The sequence below is a fragment of the Mesocricetus auratus genome, unplaced genomic scaffold (assembly GCF_017639785.1).
Source record: "Mesocricetus auratus isolate SY011 unplaced genomic scaffold, BCM_Maur_2.0 Super-Scaffold_100008, whole genome shotgun sequence".
In the NCBI taxonomy this organism is placed as follows: domain Eukaryota; kingdom Metazoa; phylum Chordata; class Mammalia; order Rodentia; family Cricetidae; genus Mesocricetus; species Mesocricetus auratus.
In genome coordinates, this window is record NW_024429192.1 from 85,737,074 (window position 1) to 85,763,969 (window position 26,896).

Here is a 26,896-nt window from a genome sequence, read left to right on the forward strand (position 1 = left end):
CTCTGAAAGAGCAGCCAGTGCTCTTAACCTGAGGCATCAAAAGGGCTGCAGGGCACACAAATACAAAAAAACGCACACTACACATCTCAACAAAATGAGTGCGGAAAAGAAAGGAGGCCTGGAAAACCAGGCCTTGTAACCCACACCTATAATCTCCGCACTCAGGAGTCTGAGACAGGAAGATGGAGAGTTTGAGGACAGTCTGCACCACAATGCAAGACCCCCATCTCAGAAAAGCCCAAATCAGCAAAGAAAGAGACATGGAGGGAATTAACCGTAGACCCTGGGTGGAAGCAGGCAGAAGAGCATGTGCCTCCCAGCAGAGTGTGCCGGGGACGGGGCCCTGTCCTGGAGGGTCTCTGCTACTCCGAAGGATGTCTTCAAGCTTTGTGGGGCTTCTCCTAAAAACAAAGGCACACTTCGACCTCCTCACCTGCGTGCTCTCCCATAGCTCAGTAATCACCTTCCTTAGCCCTTTGTTCCCAAGAACTGCTTATGCCAACTGCCAGGGCCCAAGCAGATCAATAGAAAACTAACCAGATAAAAACAGGGCTGGCTCCTTTGCACATACAGGAGCCCTGGAGTGGTACCTGGGAAGGACAGTGGCTCAGGAACATGCTCACTGGGCCTTCCCCCAGGATGCCAGCAGACCCTGTGCCATCTCCCTTCCCAGGACCGCCCACTGAAGCACATAGCACTTTGCCTAGAGCATCCTCCCAGGCTCGCCACGCCCCTTCTTGCACCTTTCAGTGTACCTGGCCGTACCATTCCCCTTGCACCTTGCTGGGCACCTTACCATGCCTTGGTGCTTCTTGCCTGGCCTTGGGAAACAGGTAAAGCCCTGGGTTGCAGTCCAGCAATACACTACTAACAATAAACAAAAAAGATATTGATAACCATTATTATTTTAAAGTAAAAATAAAAACCAAAGAGGATCATGGTGGCGGATGGTTACAGTACTATGAAGGTGTTAGGTGTGCCTGTCTTTAATCCCAGCATTCTAAAGGCAGAGATCATATGAACTCTGTGAATTCAAGGTCAGCTTGTTCTACATAGTGAGTTCTAGGCCAGCCAGGGCTCTATAGGGAGACCCTGTCTCAAACAATATGAACATACTTAATGCTGACTTAAAAATGGTTACATTGTTTCATATTATGTACATTCTACTGCAATTTAAAAGTACTGATAATTCAAGACTGAACAACAACAAAAAAACCCCACGTGTAGGAGGCACAGCTTAGAGAAAACACTGGAGGAACCAGAACTGTTAAATGTGCAGGCCTGTTTTCTTCAAGGGAAGGAATGGCAGCCTGGTCACCCGGGACTCTGGGTTGGATGGTGTCATCAACCTGGTGATCTTTTGCTATTCTGTATGGAGCCAGCCTTCCCATATGCCCCCAAATCCTGGGCATCATTTAGGCCTTATCCTGAGCTTTATCTCTCAGTGACGAGAATCCATCCTTACAAAAGAGGTTCCACATACTCTGCATCCCCAATCAGCAGAATCCATCCTTATATTTACTACAAATCCCTCCTCCCTAGGCCCTTACCCTGAGCTCTGTTTCTCGGCGAGTAGAACTCATTCTTACTGTAAGGTGCTTGCTGCTTTGCTAGAGAGCTTCTATATAGCCGTCCCGGAAGCTTTGTTGTGATGCTTGTCATGTGGAGGTTTCCCCCAAAATTGCAGACTCTGGAAGCTTTTGACCCAGTACCTCCTAAAGCGATGCTGCCCATTTACCTCACATGGGTCATTTCCCAGCAGGCCGTGAGGTTTGCAGGGACCCCCAACTCACACCTAAAAAGACTGAAACAGCTAAACAGAAGTTTAACTCAGGTTTGGCTCATGACTCAGCAACTCCACTCATATCTATACACCCCAAAATTTATAGTCACCAAAAAGTGGAGACAACACAAATGCCTTGTTTTATGGACTACCATTCATCCATAAAAGGTCATGAAGTACTGATCCAGCGATGTGGACAAGCTTGGACAATACCATGCCAAGTGAAAGAAGTGGATTGTAAATACCTTGGGTTGCTCCGTTCGTACGAAATGTCTGGAATCTCGACAGAAAGAAGTATGTGCTCACCCGGAACTGGGGGAGTCAAGGAGGAAGGAATGAGAACCAAATGAACAGGTTATGAAGGGGCAAGGAGTGGAAATTCTAGAATCATGGTGACAGTTGGATAAGCCTTTGTAAAGTCACTGAGAAAAGCAAGTTTCACTCAAACCGATGAACATCACAGCATGTAAATGACATTTTAAAATGGGAATGGGGAAAAATGACGGACTGACTAAGAGTGGTCCATTCCACCCCTGCGGAACAGGATGACGCTCGTGCCAGCAGCCGCTGCGCTCCTCCACATACTTAAGTTCGGCTTTGAGTCTAAACTCCCATCTCTGCCCCTCCAAATCAAAATGTAGACTGACTCCAGCTGCATCCGGGAAGTGCTCTCCACCATACACACAGGGCTGTTTACTACAGGGAATGGCCACTCTGTTCTGAGCGTGTCAGGAAAGTGAAATGAGCTTAATAAACACACCCAGGCTTCTCACAGCATCATGGGCTGCTCCATGGGCGGGAAGAGAAAAGCCAGTCTCAGCTGGAAGCTTGTACAGAGCAGTGTCAGGTCACAGAATAAGACGAAGAAAGGCCATGCCATTTGCTAAATGAGGCCATATACGCAGTTTCTAGACTTTCAGCTCCAATCTGAAGGCAGAGTAGGAGCCCCTCTACTTAGGGTGTGTGTGTGTGTGGTCCAGGACCCGAGAAAACGACATGACTTTAAGAAGCGGTCGGGAGGAAGATTTTTTTTAAGTCTAGGAGCAAAGCTTTGTTTTTTTGCAGGCATGCTCAGCTCAGGAAGGCAGAAGCAAACTGGAAGACACATCCCCAACAGCATGTGCGGGGTGCTCACATGTGGCGCCTGCATTGCCCTTTTTGCTGCCAAGGTATACCTGCCAGGTGACACGCCTGACGGGTGGCTTCCTGCAGTACTATGGGATGTGTGGAGATGATGGGTGCAACTCTTTACAGGTGGTGTCAGCTACCTCTTCCTTCCCATAGATGTGTCTGGAACTGCCCTTAAAGACAAGCCAGTCTGGGATGTAGCCTGGAGCCCACAGGCTATAAAACAAAAAGCCCTTGAGAAGGTTGTCCGTGCTAGCCCTGCAATTCCCACAGGGAGTTAGGCAAGCATTGACAAGTCTCGGCCTTGGGACTGCTGTACTTCATAGACCTGTGAGTAGTTTGTTCTCCTGGAGCTAAACTGCTAGCCGGCTGCTTCAAACCCTAGGTGCACAGAAAGGGTGTGGAATGGCAGGATCATGCAGTGTAGAGCCACGAGCCTCGGTGCTCCCTCGGCACAGGGGACAGTTCTCCTCCCTGGAGAGGACAGAGGCCGGACATTCCGCATGCCCGCCTGTTGAGGACCGAGAGAAGGGGTCCCAACAAGCTGCACAAGAAATAAAGAATGTGGCGCCTGGAAGGGAACAGAAAACAAGCTAGTCCATCCCAAAGCAGGCTGTGAGCCCCACGAACACTCACCAGTGTCCCACACAAACTACACTCACCAGTGTGTCACATACACACTCAGAAGCATGCCAGCACACACTCGTGTGCCAATACTCACCAGTGTGCCACGTGAACACTCAGCAGTGTCCCCTTAAAGGAATCTGGCCTTTGTTGTCATCTAAACATTCTCAGATCTATGGATAACACTTAAGAGATTCACATCCAAACTCCTGGAAGTCAGATACTGAACTTGCCAGTTGTAAGAACCCTCTAGCTCTTTCCTGTGGAGACACTGAAGGCTGGGTCTATCAGTACTGTACGGGACATTCTAATGCCTACTTTCTAATTTGCTTTGGAATTTAGCACTCTAGTTCAACAAAAATGCTTCCTTCAGGGCACCTTGAGGACAGAAGAACTCTCAGAATGCTTAAAGAAATCACACTAACGATGATCTGCTCTAGGACTTGACAAAGTAGAGAGCCTCGGGGCTAGAGGGATGGTTCAGTGGTTAAGAGCATGTATTGCTCTTCCAGAGGGTCCAAGTTCAGCTCCCAGAACCCACGTCAAGTGGCTCACAACCCTCGTAACTCCAGCTTTGGAGAATCTCACGCCCTTACCTGGCCTCTGCAGGCACACCTACACCCATGGCATACATACACAGAGATACACACACACATGAATAAAAATAAATCTTAAAGAATAGCACCTAGCCGGGCGGTGGTGGTGCACGCCTTTAATCCCAGCACTTGGGAGGCAGAGGCAGGCGGATCTCTGTGAGTTCGAGGCCGGGCTGGACCGATAGCCTCTGAAACAATATAGAGAAACCCTGTCTCGTAAAAACCAAAAAAAAAAAAAAAAAAAAGAATAGCACCTAGCCCATTTTCTGTGAAGCCTGAGTTAGGAATGGTTTTGATTTTAAAGTCACCATGAAAGAATAGATAAGAAAGGAAGAAGAGGAAAGAGGAAAGAGAGACACGGACCACGGTGGCCCCACCAGACTAAGTTGTTGACAGTATAGCCCTGGCCACCTCAGAAGCCATCTTCTGCTAAAGCTTGGGCCAGCCTTTCTGCCTGGGCAGCCAAGACATGAATGTGACCTGTAAGCTGAAATAAACCCTCCCCCCCAAGTCAGTATTTTATCACAGAAACAGAAAGCCAACTAAGACAGTCACCAAACCTTTCTGTCATCTGAGTGATGCTGGCTACTGCCCTAGGAGCAGAGCCACCCAAGGCTTCTGATGCCAAAGCCCAGAGTACAGGCTCTAGACACACTCCAAGGAGCTCGACAACACCAACAACCCTCCTCCTGCTAGTAGTCTAATTGCAGTAGACTAATGAAATAGTCCCCAAGCCATCACAACAAAATGCTAGGTTAGCAAGATAAAGTAATGATGTGTGTGTTGTGTGTGAATGCAGGTGCCTTGGGGAGACACCAGCAAAGCTGGAGTTACAGACTCTTGTATGCCAGGGGGTGCGGGTGCTGGGAACCAAACACAGGTCCTCTGGAAGAACAGTAAGTGTTCGTAAACACTGAGCCATCTCTACAGACCCCAAAAGTTGTTTTAAAAGGCGTGTGTATGTGGCAGGGGGCTTCAGTTCCAGAGGACTGGACACAGTTTCCGGTCTCCTTCAGCATGGCATTAGCATGGGGTGCAGACACAGACGCCGGCAAAATCCTCATACACACAAAAAGGAAATGCTGAATTACTTCTATGGCACAAAAGTATTTTGTAATTGAGAAATCACTACACAAATAGACAGTTAATTAAAAATAAAGTTCTGGGACTGGAGATAATTCTCAGTTGTTAAGAGAACCAGCTGCTCTTGCTGAGGACGTGGGATCAGTTCCCAGCATGCAAATGATGGCTGACAACCACCTGTAACTTCAGTTCCAGGGAGTCTGGTACCTTCTTCTGGCCTCTGGGGACACTGTACGCATGTGGTACACAGGCATTCACGCAGGCAAAACAGCCATACACATAAAATATTTTTTCTTAGTTTTAACAAAATTTCACCAAACATGGTGACACATGCCTTTAACCCAAGCACTTTGTAGACAGAGGCAGAATAAGGCCAGCCTAGTCCAAATATATTTAGACATTGGGATGTCCAGTCTCTACAGAGCAAAGCTTTGTCTGTGTACAAAGAGGCCATTGAGACTCTCAGCTTGTCGCACAAGTATGTGGAACTGAGTTCAGTTCCCAACTCATAAAAAGCCAATGCTGGAAATGCAGGCAGAGAAGGGTCCCTGGAACTCACTGGTCAGGCAGTCTAGCTGGATTAACAAGCCCCGAGTTCAGTGAGAATCTTTGTCTCAACACCCTGGTGGAGCCAGGCATGGCGGTACACACCTTTAGTCCCAGCACTAGGGACGCAGAGGAGACAGATCTCTGAGTTTGAGGTTATCCTGGTCTACATTAGAGTTCAGGCCAGACAGGATTACAGAGTGAGACCCTGTCTCCCAAAATAAAAGGGTAGAGAGTAGTTGAGGATGACAGTCAACATTTACCTCTGGTCCCCATGCGCCCCCACACACACCATATTCACACAGAAACCACTAAATGCCTGGGCTCCAACTACTCCACTATGGTGCCATTCTTCTGGTCTGAACTTGGGGGGAAAAAAGGAAAAAAGAAATGAACACACAACCATGAGGTTGCCTTCCTCTGTCCGGGAGGTCTAGATGCTCACAAAGCCCAGCGTTTGTTTTGCCCCGAGTGTGTATACATTGAACAGAAATGTTTGTTTTGCTCCGAGTGTGTATACATTGAACAGAAATGTTTGTTTTGCTCCGAGTGTGTATACATTGAACAGAAATGTTTGTTTTGCCCCGAGTGTGTATACATTGAACAGAAATGTTTGTTTTGCTCCGAGTGTGTATACATTGAACAGAAATGTTTGTTTTGCTCCGAGTGTGTATACATTGAACAGAAATGTTTGTTTTGCCCCGAGTGTGTATACATTGAACAGAAATGTTTGTTTTGCCCCAAGTGTGTATACATTGAACAGAAATGTTTGTTTTGCTCCGAGTGTGTATACATTGAACAGAAATGTTTGTTTTGCCCAAGTGTGTATACATTGAACAGAAATGTTTGTTTTGCCCCAAGTGTGTATACATTGAACAGAAATGTTTGTTTTGCCCAAGTGTGTATACATTGAACAGAAATGTTTGTTTTGCCCCGAGTGTGTATACATTGAACAGAAATGTTTGTTTTGCCCCGAGTGTGTATACATTGAACAGAAATGTTTGTTTTGCCCGAGTGTGTATACATTGAACAGAAATGTTTGTTTTGCCCCGAGTGTGTATACATTGAACAGAAATGTTTGTTTTGCCCCGAGTGTGTATACATTGAACAGAAATGTTTGTTTTGCCCAAGTGTGTATACATTGAACAGAAATGTTTGTTTTGCCCAAGTGTGTATACATTGAACAGAAATGTTTGTTTTGCCCAAGTGTGTATACATTGAACAGAAATGTTTGTTTTGCCCAAGTGTGTATACATTGAACAGAAATGTTTGTTTTGCCCAAGTGTGTATACATTGAACAGAAATGTTTGTTTTGCTCCGAGTGTGTATACATTGAACAGAAATGTTTGTTTTGCTCCGAGTGTGTATACATTGAACAGAAATGTTTGTTTTGCCCAAGTGTGTATACATTGAACAGAAATGTTTGTTTTGCCCGAGTGTGTATACATTGAACAGAAATGTTTGTTTTGCCCCGAGTGTGTATACATTGAACAGAAATGTTTGTTTTGCCCCGAGTGTGTATACATTGAATAGAAATGTTTGTTTTCACATCCTGCTTTATGACTCTAAGGAAAAATGACTAAAGAATTAAAGAAAAATTTCAAGGACCCATTTTTTTTAACCCATCCTCTCCAACCTAGTTGTATTAAGCCATCTTACTTCCTGCCTTTTAACTTACATTTCTGTCAATGTACCGTCCACTCTTTTTTGTTGACCTTTACGTGGGACAATCTCGCTCCAGAAACCTCTTCAAAGGGAAAAGTCAAAGTGAAATGTCACAGGGAAAGATGCCAGCAGGCCAACAGCCAGGAAGGCACCCAGTGTCAGCCCTGAGGCTGTGACACGTTGGGACCCAGGCACAAGGTGGATGGACCAGGCATGGCAGCTACCTATAGACTCCTGGACATGGCTAAGTGCCGGGTGCCATCTGGCACCAGATCTATTCCCATCACACCTGTCCCAGTGGGCCAGCCTAGCTAGGTCCAGGGGTCCCCACCAGAAGAGCCACCAACAGAGAGAGAAGTCAAACAAAGAGGTACAAACTTCCTGGGCGGAAGAGTAGTGATTATGTGATAGGTTATTTCCTGTGAGGCACACAAAATAGGAAAAAGGGTAAGTCAAAGGTTAATCACGTCAAATCTCTAGTCTGGATGGCTGGTAGAAATTCTCAATTAGGATTTGGAAATAACTAAGTTTGCAGAACTCCCTTGCACGTACCTTTAATCCAGCACCCAAGAGGCAGAGGCAGGCAGATCTCTATGAGCTCAAGGCCAGGCTAGTCTACGTTGCAAGTTCCAGGCCGGCAAAGGAAGTACTGGGCTTTGAGCTGAGGCTACACCTACGTAAGACATGTGTGGCTCTGCTGTCTGGACTTCTACCAGGACACTCTCTATGCTGGGTTATGATCTAGAGAGTGATGGAAGATAACAAAAGCCGCTGACAGCAAGCAGCATGAGCCCTTAGCACACCCAGACCAGCAAGCAAACCATCACCCAGAAAGCAATGGACCCAACAGGCAAAGGTTTGCTCACAAAACTCTGAAGGAATAAAATGAGACAAAAGACAATACTGGCCAAGTTTAAGTCCACCATAGACATTTACTGTTGAAATGACTAAGGCAATGCCACCCTATACCAACACTACTTTGTGCCTGCCTGGTCACTTCTTAGTCTTCCACCCCAAACAGTGATAGTCACCTTGGCAATACTTTTGGGATGGCCTATGACCTTGACCATGGTCCACACATGTTATGTAGTGTCTGGAGTATGCTGCTAAGCCTTGCAAGGAAAGCAGATGTTACTAGACAACTGTAACTCCTTCACTAATGTAAACACCCTAATTCCATCCCCTACCCTCCACCCACTCCCTGCTCAGACACTGATGAAATTTTTGTTTTGTCTTTTAAAACAAGCTTGGGCACCAAGAGACTTTCCAGAGGTGTGGACCCATTCTTGGTCTGGTCATTAATTAAAGGACTCAAAATTTTAATTGAGCTGGGCAGTGATGGTACATGCCTTTAATCCCAATTCTCCAGAGGCAGAGTCAGGTGGATCTGTAAGAGTTCAAGGCCTGCCTGGTGTACAGAGTGAGTTGCAGGAGAAACCCTGTTTTCAAAAACCAAAAACCAAAACCAACCAAACAAACAAACAAAAAAGTCTTTAACTTGGTTTAGTCACCATGATTGTCAATAACCTTCTCTCGGGTGTCATCTTACTATGGACAGCTAGCAGACAAGAACTTATGTGTGCTCTAAAAACTTGAAGACCTCAGCTGAGGTTCACATGGGGAAATGTCTTCCTTAAGAACTCTTAAGCCTATTTCTGGTAAAAATATTATGTCCTAAGTTGAAGTTGAAATAGCGTTAGATCAAAAAGTGTTGGCAAGCTAGGCCTATAACCCCAGCACTCAGGAGGCCGAAGCAAGAAGACAATGAGTCTGAGGCTAGCCTAGGCTACTTAATGAGACTGTCAAATGAAACAAAACGTGCTGTCACAATGCAGGGTGTTCAGCGGGGAGGACACATGGAAGCATCTAGCACCCAGTGTTTGCGGTGTGAGACTCTGAACTGAAAACCAGAGGTTTGGGCTCACCAAGAGCCAAGCATTGCCAGGCAGGCCTCTCCAGGAGGCAAGAGCCTGCCAACAGAAGGGCATAGGCCCACGTTTAAGGAGCCAGGACAGGAAGAAGTATGGCACCAATGAAGGGGACAAAGACATTTTAAAGAGTCCAAAGGCAGACTCAGCCTCCTACCCCACCCGGTCAGTCCCACACCCTCGCCCTTCTCAGTAAGTTTGGAGCCCAGCACAGTCCGTCTTGATGTCAGCTGAACATGAAGCTGTCAAATTAAACAGGAGATAGACTTCATGTGAACGGTAAGTAACTGTTTAATAATGTAAGTATGTCCCAAACACATCACCATTATGTTCCAAGCATTGTAAGTTATTTACGCTACATGTACTGCATACTGGGTGGCAGAAGATTTAACTTAACCTCTGTTGGCAAAGCCCTGAATTGCATCAGGGAAAGAGAGGGAGAAGGAGGGATACCAAAACCATACCCTCGGCAAACTGAACTGGGCATGCAGTACTTTAACTTGGCGCCTGTGGTTGACAGCTCTGGCCCTACCCCACCTTGCATAGGCACTTCCCCAGACCAAGCCAGTGATCACGACTTCCTTGTGTGACAAGAGGCCCCATCTGGTGCCTGCAGGAGCCGACTTCAGCTGGCCCAGAGGAGGGGAGAATCTGTAGAGAACGAGGACGGCCAACCGCATGAGGCATTTGAGAAACACGATGGAGGGCGAGGAAAAAGCGTGCGGACTGGAGAGCAGACTCGGCAGAGCTCTTAGCAAGCAGCAGCGTCGTTTTTAAAGGGATGTGCCAGGAGTGTGTCATCCCCCCCCCCCCCGCCCCCGCCAGCTCACTTGATCTATGATAACGGGGTGCACACCCACTGCTTGAGTTATCACAGACCCCCAAGAGTTAAGTATGGACACAAGGGACAGACGTCTGTTAACTAAGAACTTCACCTGTGGGGCACTGTATCGCTTTTTTCATCGCTGTGACCAAAGACCTGGCAAAAGGAATTTAAGAATGAAGGCCCAGCTGGATGGTGGTGGTGTGTGCCTTTAATCCCTGCACCCCGGAGGCAGAGGGGGGCGGATCTTTTAGTTTGAGGCCAGCCTGGTGTAGAGTGAGTTCCAGGACAGTTAGGGCTACATAGAGAAAGCCTGTCTCAAAAAACCGCGCGCGCACGCACGCTCAAACAATGAAGGGCTTTTTGTCACATGATTTTGGGGGTACAGCCCATCACAATAGGGAAGGCATGGCGCAGGAATAGAAGGAGAGGGTCACAGAGTCTGCAGTGAAGAGGGATGGATGCTGGAACCACCCTGCTTTCTCTCCTCTCCTTTAAATAATTTTTAAGATTGTTTTCAGCTTTATTTTTTGTAAGATTTGCCTGCATAGATGTATGTATACAGTGTGCATGTGGTGCCTGTGTAGGCCAGAAGAGGGTGCTGGACCACCTGGAACCGGAGTCGCAGATGGTGAGGCCCCTCGGAGCCATCTCCCCAGTTCCCTCTTCCTGTCCTTATTATTCAGTCAGGACCCCATGCCACAGAGTGATGCAATCCACATCTATCTAGGCGGAGTCTAGAAATGGCCTTCACAGACACGCCCGGGTGTGTCTCTTAGGCTACTCTAGGTCCAGTCAAGCTGATGGTGGAGATGACAATCACAGATGCCTGTTTGGGCTTTTTGTTTGTTTTTTGAGACAGTGTTTCTCTGTGTAACAGCCCTGGCTGCCTTGAAACTTGCTTTGTAGGCCAGGCTGGCCTCAAACTCACAGAGATCCAACTGCCTCTGCCTCCCGACTGCTGGGGATCAAAGGTATGCACCACCATGCCTGATGACAATCAGATTTTTTTTTTCCTGAAGCAGGGTTTCACTGTGTATCAGCCCTGGCTGCCCTGGAACTCGTTCTGTATGTAGACCTCGAACTCACAGAGATCCAACTGCCTCTGCCTCCCAAGTGCTGGGATTAAAGGTGTGCAGACAATCAGATTCTTAACTGACATCTACTGCTATCATAGATGCAGTACTCCTTAAGATGAGGGTCTTGCAATTGGACACCTGATAGAATAAACCTTCCCAGTTCCCAGGACTCCGGGAAGAATTAGTCTTCACTGTTACCCAGCCACGGCTAAGATTTATTTGCAGTACAGATCACAAATGCCTGTGGGAAGCTCAGACCAAATGAACAGAATCCTGGCCCACCACACCCGATGGAGCCTGGGTAAGCACCTCCTAGCAAAGGAAGAGAAGCTGACCGCCACCTCCTGCAGCAGAACTGGGCAGTTTCTCTTCCTGTTCATGGAAACCCCCGCAACTGTTCTTAAGAATGGGGGAGCAGGTGTAGCCAACCAAGTAAACATCAAAGAACACCTCGGTTTTCTTAAGTTTTTATTCAACTCACAGCCAAGATCGCTTGATCTTGGCTGGAAAGATTCCTGGAGATGCCTTGTCAAGACAATGATGAGCAGAAAGGGTCTGGGCCACAAGGAAAAGGGAGAAAAGGAGGAGAGAAGGAAGAGAGGAGGGGGGAAGGAGGGCTTTTTAAAAAGACAATAACGCTTTATTCTGTGGCCAAGCCCCAGAATATTTTCCATTTGTTGTTGTTTTGCTTTTTTTTCTATTGAGACAAGGTCTCAGGGCATAGCCCTGGACTTCACTCTGAAAACCAGCCCAGCCTGAAACCCACAGAGATCCTTCTGCCTCTCTTCCCAAAGTGCTGGGATCAAAGGTGTGTTGTATCACACCCGCCTCTCAGTTTAAAAAGAGAAGAAGACAGCTTTGGTTCCCAGCACTATGGAAGTAGAGGCAGGTGGATTTCTATGAGTTTGAGGACAGCCTGGTCTACATACACCCACGGCTACATAACAGAGAGACCCCAGTCTCAAAAAACAAAACAAAAGACACCTTTGTTTGCATCGTCGCTGCGAGCTGTGCAGCCTCTCAAAGAACTTAGAATCTAGGAGCATACAGAGCCCAAGACAATGGAGCATATATCTGCATTGAAGACTCTGCTTACTAAACAGCGCCTGGACCACATCTCCCTACACTGTCCTGTGTTTGCGACAGTTGAGTTGGGCTAAAGAGGTGAGTTTATGTATAAACTAAAGGGTGGGTTTTCAGACCAAGCCTGGAAAGCTGACATTCCAAAGGAATGTTGGTCCTCACTTGGACACTGGCGACCACATAGTCATGTGCTGCCACCACCTACACCCTACCAGCGTACATCTATGCTTCAAGCCTGAAGGGTTCAGTTTTTATTAATTTTCACCAGATATTAAAGCTTAGCCTATGTTACACTCCCATGAGTGTGCCTGGACTTGTAGGACGCAGCTTCCTGCAGATGGAAGGGTCCACAGAACTCTCAGATGAATAAGAGAGGCTTTCTTTTCCTTTTTTGAAATAAGATCTATCTATCTATCTATCTATCTATCTATCTATCTATCTATCATATGGTGTTCTACCTGCATGTATCCCTGCAGGCCAAGAGAGGGCACCAGATTGTGAGCTACCATGTGGTTGCTGGGAATTGAACTCAGGACCTCTGCAAGAGCCGTCAGTGCTCTTAACCTCTGAGCCATCTCTCCAGCCTCCAAAAGACATGCAACTAGCATGCTCTTAAAATTGGGGACTCTCATTTGCTTTGTGTCACTACTTCTTAGGGCCATTGATTTTCCCCTTGTCTCTGATACCAGTAAAGCCAGTTGCAAATCAAGCCTAAGTTGAAAGTGTAGACAGAGGAGAGGGGGAGTGGATGTTCTGAGGGCCCGTTTGTTGTTTAAATAGCTGGCCCTTACCTCTGCCTGCCAGAGGAACCTCGATGGAGAGATCACCTGGCTGACTTTCAGAACAACTGAAGCACTATCTCCAACACCACTAAAAATGAAATCTAGCCGGGCAGTAGTGGCACGCGCCTTTAAGGCCAGCACTTGGGAGGCCTCTGTGAGTTTGAGGCCAGTCTGATCTACAGAGTGAGTTCCAGCACAGTCAGGGCTATACAGAAAAAACATATCTTAAAAAACCAACAGAGAAAAAGAAATGGTGCAGCAGTTTAGAGCACTGGCTGCTCTTCCAGAGGAGCCAAGTTCAATTCCCAGCACCCACGTGGTGTTCATAACCATTTGAAACTCCAGTTCCAGAGGAGCTGATGCCCTCTTAAGACCTCTGAGGGCACCAAGCATGCACATGGTGTATACACATACATGTAGACAAAAATTCATACATAAAATGAATTTTTTAAAAATCTTTAAAAAATGAAAAAGTGTGCTGGGTAGGCTGAGGCAGGTTGAATACCAAGTTCAAGGCCAGCTGGGGCTACATAGTGAGACCCTGTGGTACAGAGGACACAGGCTGAGGGAACTGGCAATGTCCTGTCCAGTTGCTACACAACGCTGTGAAGACCCAGAAAGCCATCCCCCTGTTCTCAGGCCCCCAAAGACACTACCCATGGTCGAGAAGCAAATCCCTGTGTCTGGCCCATGCCATGGCCAGAGCAGCAACCCTGCCTCTCTGACACAAGAACCTCTGTCCTCTTCCTGACCAAGTATCACCAAGTCAAAAGTAACCTCACACCATCCTGTAGGCCGGTCAAGTCACTGCTGGCATTTTCTTTGAATTACGTAGATTTGAGCATCAGTATGAAAGGTCACACGTCACCATATCCAACTAGAGTACAACAGAGGTCAACTGTAAAATCCAAATAAAAGTCTCTCTAGGTGGTATGACGTGGATAACTGTGCATGGTGTATTACAGCCAGGTAGGCTGAGGGTCCCTGGCCCTGCAGCTTGGAGGTCACCTTCCCTCCAGCAGACTTGGCTCTGGGCTGAGCCTCAGGCTTTCTTCTGCAACACCATCTGGTGGCCTGGCTGGAATCCAGAGCCTTCTAAACTTCCACCAGCAGGGTCATGACACTATTTCTATAGGGCTTCTATTGTGGGAACCAAAGCACTTCACTAGGGGCACCTAGGGGAACGGTGATATACCTGCCACGCAGAGATGTCCTGAGGGCATAACTCTGCAGCGTTGATGAGGGGTGCACAGGGGAGAAGGAAATGTCTTAGAGAGGGCAGGGATTCTCCTAGGGGACATTTCTAGATCAGACAACAGCTGGGACCCAAGCTTGCCCTGTTCCTCCCTGCCAACACCCACCATCCAGCCTGTGTCTGGGGAGCCAAGAACATCAGAAATACTACCCCAGGGAAATGAAGTCTACTCCAGCCAAGTGTCCTGCTTTGGGAGAGGCTCACAAAGCAACCTTTGTGACAGGCGTGTCCCAGGATACCATTGTCCAAAGACTCGTGATGAACTCCAAAATCCCCTGGCCCTTGTATACCAGAGAGCCACCAATACCCAGGGCCTCTTCAGCCTTCCCTCCCTTGTGATTAGCCATGCAAAGTCTTATTTGCTTTTTTATTCATTCCAAAACACTGTCCGTTCTGATAGGAACACTGACTTATGGAACTGCATGGAGAGTCTGGGACTCACCTCACCCTGGCCCGTGACTCTCTGAAACACTGATCGTGTCTCTGAACCCTTGGTCCAGTCAGCCTTCTTAGGTATGCACTTTGCTGTTCTGAAGCAAAAGAAAACGGCTTCTTTGGAGTCTGCAGCCTAGAACTTTCATCCTTCTGTAATGCAACCTTTATCAGATTTCTGTTCAGAGAGCAGATATTGAACAGACTGCACTGAAGTCAGATTTCTGCACATCTGACTCCTTGTTATCCCCCTGTCCTACTGTGAACTTTCGTGAACTTGGGGCACTCCTTGAGGCCAAAAGGGTGCTGCTGCTTTAGGTAACCATGGCCGTCTTAGGCAGATCTCACCTGGTCAGGCAGGTGTAGAGGTTCGTGAGCAAACCCCAGAGTGAGAGTCCACACTTTGCTTCCTAGGTACCCACCCTGCTTCCTAGCTGACCCAGAGTCCAGGGAAAGCAGGGAGCAGGCGCAGAGAGAAACTGGGAACCACCTAATGGTAACTACCGATTTCATCTCTCAAAGCGCCTACCAGTCGCTCATCCTGCAATTTTTCTTTCAAGACAGGATTTCTCTATAAGCCTTGGATGTCCTGGAATTTGCTCTGTAGGCCAGGCTGGCCTCGAACTCACAGAGATCCACCTGCCTCTGCCTCCTGTGCTTTTTACTGGGTAGTGTTCTTTGTTTCCTGAGGACCCACCAAGGCTAGACAGTGGCCCTTCTCTGCCCTATCCAGAGTCCTCTTCCAGAACTCTGCCCAGATCCTAGCCCATTTCTCTGCATGCAGTCTTATAGCAGGCAAGAACATCGGTCAACTCTTCTTGTTGCCATTTGTGTTACTCTGCTAAGGCAAGCCTGTAACTCAGGAGGGCGGGAAACACACAGAACACCATGGAGGGATTACCCAAACCTCTGTTCCTGCAGATAGCTTTCCCAGATCTCTCCTAGAGCATCACCTGGACTTGGCTACCGTTCATTGCCCAAATGTTTCCCTGGAAACCCAAACAGGCAAAAAAATTAAAACTTAAAATCCGCCTTGCTGGGAGCTATATGTATTTGATGAGCACGGTTAGCTAATAACCTTTGAAAAGTGCCCTCAGACTTCCCCCCTGGTGAGATAGCTGGGGACCCAGACTTCTCATGGCCTACCCCGACATTCCAACCTTCCCTCAGGGACACCGGGCACAACAGGACACGGATACTGCTGACCTGACACCAGGAAATGCTTGGCCTGCCATGACTGGATAAGCATCCAATGGTATTTTGTTGGACACGGAATGCCGGGCCTGAGGTTGCTCACTCTTTCCACAATTGGAATGAAGAGATTATTGGCAGAAGTTCTTCTGGAATATTCCTTTGAGTGGCACAGATCTGGTGAACCATGTGAATATGGATGCTGGGATCAATTCTCCTCCATTACAGTCATACTTGCTGGTCATTTCTGAACTAAAACAGGCAAGGAAAGGCTTCCAGATGGCCACCTCCATCATCATCTTAACCCCAGACTTCTTGTCACCACTGTTCCTGTTTGACACATAATCCCCAGTCTCACCGCACGGCACAGTACTCTTTGGTTGGCTCCATAGTCTCAAAATGTCACCATTTCCTGATTAGGGCTAGAAATCCCAAGGTAAATAGCCACCTACAGCAATCCCTTCCAAATTCCAAAGCAGACTCCAGCAGAGTCAGAACACCTTGCCCAGTCTATGGCCGGTGGTAAGGCAGTCAAATCTTAGGTAGACACACATTGAATCTACCTCACCTGCAGGGGAGAGTGAGATGAATTCCCGGCAGGCATTGCTTCTGTGTGGACAACAGGGAACAGTGGTAACCTTCCTGGATCTTTTGGTTTGAGGGTCCAGGATTCCCACACTTTGAATAGTCACATCCCTTGAGATCCAGTCCCCATCAGCCTTTTCACACTCAGAGTGCAACCCTGCTGAGTATGGCATCATGAAGCATGAGCCATCCCTCACGGCGGCATCGCCCTCACGGCGGCATCGCCCTCACAGCATCCGCTTACACCTTGGTCCTGCCTGATTTTCTGTCAACATGACACAAGCTAGAGTGTTTTGAGAAGAGTCTCAACTGAGAGACCGCCTCCTTCAGATTGGCTTGTAGACAAGCCTGTGGGGGCATCTTCTTGATTAACAATGAATCTGGAAAGACCCTCCCCAATGGAGATGATGCCACTCCTGCGCTAGTGGTTCTGGTTGTCAGAAAAAGCAAACTGAGCAGGCCAGTAAGCCGTGTTCCTCCTCCACAGTCTCTGCTTCCATTCCTGCCTTCAGGTTCCTGCTGTGAGCCCTGCCCCGGCTTCTCCTCCTGATGGGCTATCACTGTAAGTTGATATGAACCTCACCTCCCCCGAGTTGTTCTTTTGGTCATGGTCTTTATCAAAGCAGTAGGTACCAAACTAAGATAACCTCCAAGCACATATGAAGTCTCTCACAGGGCTGTAACCAGTCAGGACACAGCCCCGTCCCTGCCCCTCCTCTGGAAGGGGTAAGTGCCATTCGCCCAGTGAGGCAGATGAAAACTTCATCCTTCCAGTGACCACATCGTGTATGAAGACGATTATAGACCCCAGGCTCCTGAAAGACGGACCATAAACCAACCTGGCTTTCTCTCAAAACAATCCGTGATTAGATCCCCCAAAGCCAACACAAGGATGGGGCACAATTAACAAATTACTGAGGAAACAGAGCAAACCCCAAGCCTCAACCCGGGCTCAACAAAACCACTGCCACCATCCAGGGCCGTGTTCAAGACAGGGTTTCTCTGAGGCTTTGAAGGCTGTCCTGGAACTAGCTCTTGTAGACCAGGCTGGTCTTAAACTCACAGAGATCTGCCTGGCCTGATTTTTGTTTTCATAAAGGGCTTTTTTTTCTATATACTTAACAGACACCTTGTGACACATGAATTAATGAATCAACACAATAGAAATGTATGAGAAACAACCAGGCATGATGACAGACACCTTTAATCCAAGCACGGCAGAGGCAGAGGCAGAGGCAGAGGCAGAGGCAGAGGCAGAGGCAGAGGCAGAGGCAGAGGCAGAGGCAGAGGCAGAGGCAGAGGCAGAGGCAGAGGCAGAGGCAGAGGCAGAGGCAGAGGCAGAGGCAGGTGATCTCTGAGTTCAAGGTCAGCCTGGTCTACAGAGTGAGTTCCAGGACAGCCAAGGTTAAAAACAAACAAGCAAGCAAACAAACAAAAAATTATCTCTTAAAAAGACAAAAAAGAAAAGAAATTTGTGAGACAGTCACTGTGGTACACAACTTTAATCACAGTGCATGAGAGGCAGGTGGACCTCTGTGAGTTCAAGCCAGCCTGCTCTACATAGTGAGTTCCAGCCAAGCCAGGACATAGTAAGACCCTGTTTAAAATAAACAAAAACCATGGGGATGCTGGAGAAATGGCTCAGTCGTTCAGAATCCACACCGCTCTTGCGGAGGACCAGAATTCAGTTCCCAGAATGCATGTCAGGAGGATCACAACCACATGTAATCCAGCTCCAGAGGAATCTGACACCCTCTTATGGCTTCTGAGGGCACTACACTCACACCCCACATTGCCACACATATAGACACATAAGAAAAAATGTAATTAAAACTGAAAAAAATCATATAATACCTGCCATTTCACAGTACCCCATTCCTATTGTGATCCCTTCATTTTTTTCCTACAAGGAGGTAAAAATCATTTTAATTAGGGAATCCTGTCTACTCGATCGACATTGTCACAGTGAATGGGGAGACCCTCGGGGAGGCACAGGAAGGACCCTGACATTGTCAGTGAGTGGGGTGACTCTGGGGGGGCAGGACCCTGACATTGTCACAGTGAGTGGGGTGACTCTGGGGGTGGCAGGGCCCTGACATGACTCCTTATGGACCAACTTCACATCCTCTCTCTCTTCTCACTTCAAATGCCCATCTGCCACATCCTGCACCAGGCAGACAGCTTTGAACTCAATGACAGGCAAACACAGCCAAGGTTTAGTCTGATGCTTCTGGGCCAAATCCTTCCTCTTGGCAGGGTTCAGCTCCCCTGGGGAGGTAGTGGTGGGTGGGACGCATGTTTGAGCGCCTCCTTTCTCTGGCCATGCTTCCTGAGACCTTAAGTGAATTACCAGGAGACTTAATCATCCAAGCATAACCAGATATTACTCGAAGGGACACCCTCATTTAAGGCCTTCTAAGCAGGGGACCTTGGAACCTGGCACCCCACACCAGCTCTGGCAGCGCCAAGTCCACCCCTCTAATCCCTCTCCAAGCTGGGTTCATCTCCCCGTGCCTGCTCTTAATTAGAAAGCTCCTGGCATCCACCTCTTTGGTGAAGAATTTCCTGAGGAAGAGGGAACAAGCCTTGGCCCATCTCACACCCACCCAGTCCTTCTGGAAACATCTCTATGCATGTTAACTGGCACCTACTCTTTTACCTGCAAAGCAAGGACACATGTATGTGCAACCCAGGCAATGGGATTCCTGGAGAAGCCCCAGCAGGCTGAAGTTAAACCCTATACACGCTCAGCCTGAGGACAGTTTCTTTATTAAGCCTCCTGCAGACCGTAGGCTTTGATCCTCCCAGTGGGACCTATGACTTCAAATGAAGAAACCCAGGTAGAGATGCTGCTCACGACACACAGACCTCCTACAAGGGGGAGGGTTGCTTGCCTCTCAGTTCAATCTGCCCCCTTTGGTGACTGCGTTCTCGCATCTTCTTCTATCTATTTCTGTCCCCTCCTACCCGCCAGGCCCTTGGCTATCATTTTCACTCCACTGCCCGAGCCCCACCTCTGCAGAACTTTGTGTGCAATCTGCAGGCTGGCTGAGAAGAGATAACCAGCCCAGCTAGAAATGAACAGGCAGACCAGGCAAGGGCCCCCAGGCAAGTAATGTGGAGAGCGCAACCCTACAGTTCAGTTGAAAGGTCACTTTTGAAGCCTCTGCTCTGTGCCAGGCAGGTTTTCAATCCAATTCTCCTGCAATCGTCCGAGTTCCAGCACTTCCTAGGGGCTGGCTCCTCCAAATGACCCTAAAAACTGCCTACACATACACGCAGTCTCACAGACCCGCTCAGGACCTCCAGAAAGGCATGCTATTTCACACGTTCCCCGGGGAAGGGTTTTTGTGGGCACATGGATGCCTACGCCTACGTGCCTACAAGTACTCAAAGCTGGGCTTTCCAGATACGATCGAGCACAGTATGCAAAATTCTTAGCCATGTTTGCGGACTTTCCCCTCCTTCTATCTTTATTGCCTGCCCCTGTTGGCATGGCCATCCAATTGCTCTGCATGTTCCTGTTTGTACTTCTTTCTGGATAGATGAAAAAGCCACAGAAACACTGAGAAAGTCAATCATGTGGCCTTGGCAGTGGAAATGCTTCCTGTGTCCCTTACACTTCCAGTCAGTCTTGTCTCTGGGTGTTAGTATTTACTAGTACACGGTTTGTATCTGTAGGCACAGGCCCTTCCTGGGGTCTTGATCTAGCAAGAATGATGCTATCCTCAAGTCACTTGGCACAAGCAAGTCACACCCAGCAGAGTCAAACAGACTGGGAAGTTCTGCTAGAAGGGACAGCTAAAATGCCTGGGTCCCGTACTCTGGCAGTGCAGCTGTGCAGAGGATCTGTCTGCCACTGCGTCAGTTCCCAAGGCTTGTCAGAATAAAATGCCAGGCTCCACTGCACATCTGGACATTTGGCTGGAAAAAGGAAGCAACTGTCTCCGAAGACCCTGAGGTGCTCACTAACTCCAAGGCTGTGCAGTGACTCTGCAAAACTCCCTGGAAGACACTCACTATGGGACAGCAAGGAACAAGAGAGCCCGAAAAGAAACTTTGAATTGTGTGGGGTGCTACTCTGCCTAACACTGCTTCCCTACTTAAGCCAAACCAAGAAAGGCCAGGCAACTACACCCTGGCCTTCACTGGCTAGAACAAACTCAGAGGCCATAGCAGTTAGGCATGACACCACGGACAAATGGGTCATCGATTTTCTAAACTTCCAACTGCATCAGGCCCTTACACAGAGAGGCATCCCTCCCTCAAAGAGCTCACAAGGGCTTTCGCTTCGTACCTCCCAAGATGGCCCTGCAGGGAGAAAGCTAACCCAAAAAAGAAGTGTCTTCCACCAAAAGCTTATTCAACAAAACCAAACATGATGCTAAAACTTCCAGGTTACAGCTGGCGAGATGGCTCAGGGGATAAAGGTGTTTGCTGCCACGCTTGCTGACCTAAGTTCGAAGCCGGCAACTCACACAGTAGAATGAGAGAACCAACTCCCCAGAAAGTTGTTTTCTGAGCCCCACAGGGGTACCACACCTGCGCACCCTCCCCACACACTAAATGCATTTTAAAGATGTGTGTGTGTGTGTGTGTGTATTTTAATTTGAGGTAATAGATGTATAGAAGAATTGATCTAACTTGTTCATTATCACTCATATATATAGAAGAGCAGCAGTGCACACACACACACACTAATTCAGGGACTTCCTTTTCAAAGACTCACTGTGCTGGCAATACTTAAAACTTCTACACGCTTCTCTTAGCACATTGTAAACTAACTATTCTGAATTTCTACAGAAAAGTCATTTTGAGAAGCAGTTTCTTTGTTTCAAGCTTCCAATGAACAAGGACAGATATGTGTACATTGTTTCAATAAGCTGGGGCTGTCAGCTCTGTTGCTGTGCCTGGTTGGAGACAACTGATTCCATTGGCTAGGATTATTTTAAGAATGGTGTGAGCAGACAAGGTATTTATTTGCTAAGCCACAAGGAAAACTTTCAACCCTGAAGTAAAAACCCCAGCCTTTGTGTGGCTGCTACTGCTGGTGTTAGCATTTCGGGGATTCTGTTTGATTTTCAAGCCATCAGACTGGACAACCTCAAATTTCTCTTTCTGTCAGCACCTTTTTCCAGTTCCTCCCACAGTCCTCAACTCTGAAAGACAAGGTTATTAGCCTTCCTGATGGGCTCTTCCCTCAAATCTCACAGAATGAAATGAACCAAAGAAACTCAAAGCACTGAAATTAACAGATGCACAAACCATTTCTAGGGCATGTACACACATAGTGTGTACCATAGATAGAGACGAAGAAAAGTCCGACAAACTTACATGTCAATCAATTTATCAGTCAACATGTCCCTGCGTGTACTTGGTCACAAGTAAATTTCATTCTTACTGTAGTTTGTAGACAAATAGCTAAAGAAGTTTGAAGATTCTGGGGGTGGGTGGAGGGAGGCGGGGACGGGGCACGTGGGGCCAACAGCAGTGTGTGAGTACCACTAGACCAGAGAAAGCTTCTCTGAGGCCAGCAGCCTTCTAGGACCTCACACCCACCTCAGACCTGCACCATCAGGCAAAAGGACAGAGCGGGCAACAGGGTGGAGGGGACGGCACCGGACGCCATCCCTGACAGCTCAGAGTCAACATATGCTGCAGGTAGGAAAATTCCATCTCAGAAAAGGAAACATTTAGAAAGCGGGGTGACACGTGACCAGAGCTTCTTCTTGGAACCAGTACTCAAAGGTAAGATCAAGGGCCAATCAGACAAAAGCTCCCAACCACAGTGGGTAGCTACTAGGGACAACCAGCCCGCAATTTGAGCCTCACTGACAACACTGAACCAATCTAACAAAAACTCAACATCCTATAACACTGACTGGGATGCTAAAGCAGTCCATACCCTATGTGGTTGGCACCCAAGAACCAAACATAGGATTATGTGTAGCAAAGAACAAAGCACACCCCACTCTGAGGAGTTGGGTCACAACACAAATGAAAAATAATTTATGGCCCTACCCCCCCTGCCAAAGCATTGTGATTCACCTCAAAGATGAGCTTCCTTTAAATGTATTTTACTAATTACATAAATATTCAATAAGTGTTTGCTGAACAATGTTTTAGGATCTATAAGCAGTGAACAAAACTGTTTGCTTATTTGCATTGCTGGACATAAAGCCTGGGCCTCTCAAATGTTAGTGAACACATGCTCTAACCACTGAGATACACTCCCAGGCCCTAAAATCTAATTTTAGCAATCTTTTCCTTTTTTCTGTGCATAATATCCAGGTTTTTAAAAAATATTTCCCCTAAGATCAAATACCCTTGGAAAATACCATTTTCGGTGACAAAGTAATATTCTAACTTGACGATATCATAATTTATCAGTAGACATTTTTGGGAATGTGCTAGAGACACAGTTAGTACACTATACTGGACCTAGACTAGGATCCTAAGGTAAAGGGGAAATGGAGTCTTACCAGTCTTAGAGGCCCACCATGCTCCCTTCCATGGTAACACGCAGGATGGCGCCCAGGTTTAATTCGCGAATCTACCTTTATAAGCCCCGCTCGCTCTTTGATCGAAGGGGGCATTGTCTGCACAGAACAATAAGTTTTCGTTGCAATTTCCCTTCTTTTCAGGAAAGGAAATGTTTGCTCTTCAAAGGGCCTCTTTGAAGAGTGGCCCTTTGGTGCTGGCCCGGCCAGGTTAGAGTTACTGAGCACAGCAGGGTACCCCGACTCTGGGCGGCTGCCCACTAGAGCCTCTGTCAAGGCCAGCTCCTTCAAGGAGAGGGTCTGGGGCCGGAGAAGAACAAACAAACACATGGAAAACTACTAGAAGCTTTTGATCGTGACCTTCAGAGCTCTCTTCACACACAGCTGCAGGCTCACATCTGGGGGAAACTGAGGTACAAAGAAATTTCAGACAATGAAAAAAAAATCCCAGAATCCTCACCCCAGGCTAGGACACAGGGGATCTCACAGTGACTGGAGGTGAGAGAGGGGGACAGCCCCAACAGTAAGATGTGAACTTCAAGATGCACAACGGTTTTGAAACTGTTTGCAGTTCAGGCTTGAGCCTGAGTAGCAGTCACTAGCAGTGCAAACTTCAGTTTAGCATGTGTCTTATTTCTCGAGGGCAGGACATCTAAAAGATGGGGGCGGGGTGTCACCCGAAGGCAAGCATAACTGCTGTAAGATACGGTCAAGATGCAGCCAGCAAAAGACCAAGGTCATGGCCCCCAGCCAAGTGTCACGTAGTACCCTTAATCTCTAGCAAGTCTAGAAAGCAAGCCCTTCGGTGCCGAAGGGAGAGAGGACTTGCAACACCGTAGATCTCACATGTGTTCTATATGTTTATTAGTGTTCTCCAATCTCCTCCACCCTGAGGATACACACATCTGACATACACCATCAAAGGTGGGTAAGGCTGCCCGCACAGGTGGGCAGCCACCCAAGGGGTGGGCGAAGGCATAAAAGATGGCCTGAAGACTGGGCCACACGCAGCTTCTGCCTGGAGGGTGGGGGTGCTGGGAAACACGTTTGGGTGCTCAGGCACACTGGAGCAGAAGAAGCCCCCAAGCTCCTTTCTTACAAGCCCACCATCTGTGTGGGAATTGCTACCTGCTCCATCCTCCATTTTACTGCAGTACCCAGGTGTTTGAAGAACATGAAGATGTGTGTTTGGTTTTTTTGGTTGGGTTGTTTTTTTTTGGGGGGGTGGGTGTTGAGACAGGGTTTCTCTGTAGCTTTGGAGACTGTCCTGGAACTTGCTCTGTAGACTAGGCTGGCCTCATACTCACAGAGAGACATGTTTCAAAGGGACTTAGAGGTAGAAAAATTAGATGGGAGCTTCTCGGAAAGTCTGCCCTGAGCTCTCCAAAAAGCCTTTTTTCACAACTCGAGGAGATACAGTGGAGGTATATTTGAATTATAGGGCGTAAACGTCTATGTGGTCTTCTGGAAGAGGGGCACATATGGCGGGAAGGAGGAAGCAGAGAAGCTCAAACAGCCGGTGGACCACAGTAAAGGGGGCCTAGGAGTCCCTGAACTCTTACCACATTGAATTTGAAATGTTACTCTAACGAAGCTGAGAGAGAAAAGGAGAAAGTGGGAAAGGAGTTTTTCTGTCTGTCCTAACCATTACCGCTCCCCAGAGGCCCCAAGGGCACTCAGGGAACCAACCCATCCAAGGCTCCAGTGTCCCTGGCTGCCATTCATTCAGAGAGGATGCAGGTGATCCTGCCACCTGGACACACCGTGACCCCAAGAGTTGCTCTGAGGAGCTACAGCAAGGTTTGCTGCGGGCCCTGGCCACCAGCTCCTGTTCCAGGCTTTAGGGGGGCAGCAAAGGCCTCAAAGGAAGGGGACACTTCCCGTGTCACATGATAGAAAGCAGCAAAGGGATGCCACGAGTGCGGGTGGGGTCAGGATTACAGCTGCTGCTGGTCTCATGACGACCAGAGGCGAGCCTCTGTTCCCACAGGAACCCCTGCAGAGACACGATGTGCAGCGTGGGGCAGAGTACACATGTAGCCCTGGATCTGGAGCAGGTGTCCAACCAGACACTGGTGACATGAATGAATGTCCAACTACTGACCCAGGAAGAACATTGCCCAGCCCCCATCACTTCTGTGAGCTCCAGGCTTCTGCACCCTACACAGCTGCCTCCGGAACCCAGCTCCAGCTGTGCTCGGAAGCCCTGCAGACCCAAGCTAGGGGGAAATAAGAGCAGGTGAGGGCAGGCAGTTGCTGCTCAGTGGTGGGATGGCCCGCTGGGTACTACTCCATGTACTTAAAGACAGGGGGGCCCTGGTTGACAGCCAGGGCAGTGTGCGACAGTCTCCATATGTACCCATATTCCTGACACATCCCAAGACTGGAGCCTGGCAAGGCTAACACCTGGACCCCCTGCACTTGTGGGTTACTCTGAAGCCAGATGCCCTATGTTCAAATCTCCCTTCTGCCACTTATAGCCTCCTAGCATACCCAAGGGCAACCTGTCTCCACTTCCCTCAGACAGAATCTCACAGACCTAGCAGACAGGAAGGTATTCTAGAGACATTTTTGTCTCTCCATCAGACTATCCGGACTGTTAAAAACAATGGGCCCTAAAGAAAAAGGAATTTCTCCAGGAATCTCACACCGAGAAGGAAAGGAACCAGCCAGAGGGGACCTTGTATCTGAAGAGATTTCACAAGGTTCTAACAGCTTGTCAGGCCATCTTACAGCATGAGACTGTAGCTCAGACAAGGGCGGGTCAGTGGTGGGTGGGACCACACCTTGCCCAGGACTGCTTAGCTGTGCATATCCTTGACTTTATATATAAATTCCAATCTCACTTTAAGATCTCAAAGACGAACCTGGATCTCTCAATCCCTCTTCCCAGGATAGCCATGTTGAATAAATTTTTCTACTTTCTGGTTTTATTTGGACTTTTTAATTGGCTTATTGTAGTGGCAGGACCTGCCTTGGGGTTGTGACGCCCAAGTTCAATAACAAGAACATTAGAAAAATTTAAGAAGACACAGACTTACAAAGCCATAATAACTTATTTGAAGCCAATAGATGGTAAGAGTTCGGCTGAAGCTACCCAGAGGAGGATGACAGTCAACACAGAGAGGAATGACAACATTCTCCTGCCTTCTGGTCCCACTGTTCTCCGACTCCTGAACGCTCACTTACCCCTCACAGGGGGTAAGGAAAGAATAAGGTAAGGTGGTTTGGCAAACAGAGGTAGTCCTGAGTTCTTGGCACTTCTCCCCAACTAAGACCTCCAAGGAAATTTAGGTAAATGTTGGCGCTAAAGTGATGATAATTGCTAGGTGGTGGTGGTGGCACACACCTTTAATCCCAGCACTTGGGAGGCAGAGGCAGGCAGATCTCAGTGAGTTCCAGGACAGCCTGGTCTACAAAGCAAGTTCCAGGACAGCCAGGACTGTTACACAAAGAAATCTTGTCTCAAAAAACCAAAAACCAAACAAAAAAAAAAGCTGATGATGATTATGACCAATAGCAGCCACTGTATCCATCTTCACCTCATCCCATGCCCTCCTGACAGAAAACACAAAGGAGCTTCCCAGAGACCGTGAGACTAGCCCAGCCCGGGATTAGATCCTGAAGCCTAAGGGAACCTGCACCTGGGTCCAAGGTGACAGCCACAAGGAAAATCCTGGCAGTCAAAGCCAAAAGTACCACCAAAGACCACCATTCCCCAGCACTCAAAAATCCAAGACCAATGACATGGAGAACTTGCTAGCTGGTGCCTCTAGATGCCTCCTATCATCCTAAACTTAGGTACAATCTCGA

At 48.0% G+C, this 26,896-nt stretch overlaps 1 protein-coding gene across 4 annotated transcripts in view; it reads right to left on the reverse strand.

The window, feature by feature from the left end:
* Slc7a1 (solute carrier family 7 member 1) overlaps positions 1-26,896 on the reverse strand; it is a 76,449-nt gene that overhangs the window by 42,927 nt on the left and 6,626 nt on the right. The window contains exon 1 of one of the 4 annotated variants that reach the window (XM_013122834.3): positions 23,066-26,447. The exons of the other annotated variants lie outside the window; for them this stretch is intronic. The gene's annotated coding sequence lies outside the window, so the exon portion shown is untranslated. Of the gene's footprint in view, positions 1-23,065; positions 26,448-26,896 lie in introns of those variants that run through there. 4 annotated transcript variants of the gene reach the window in all.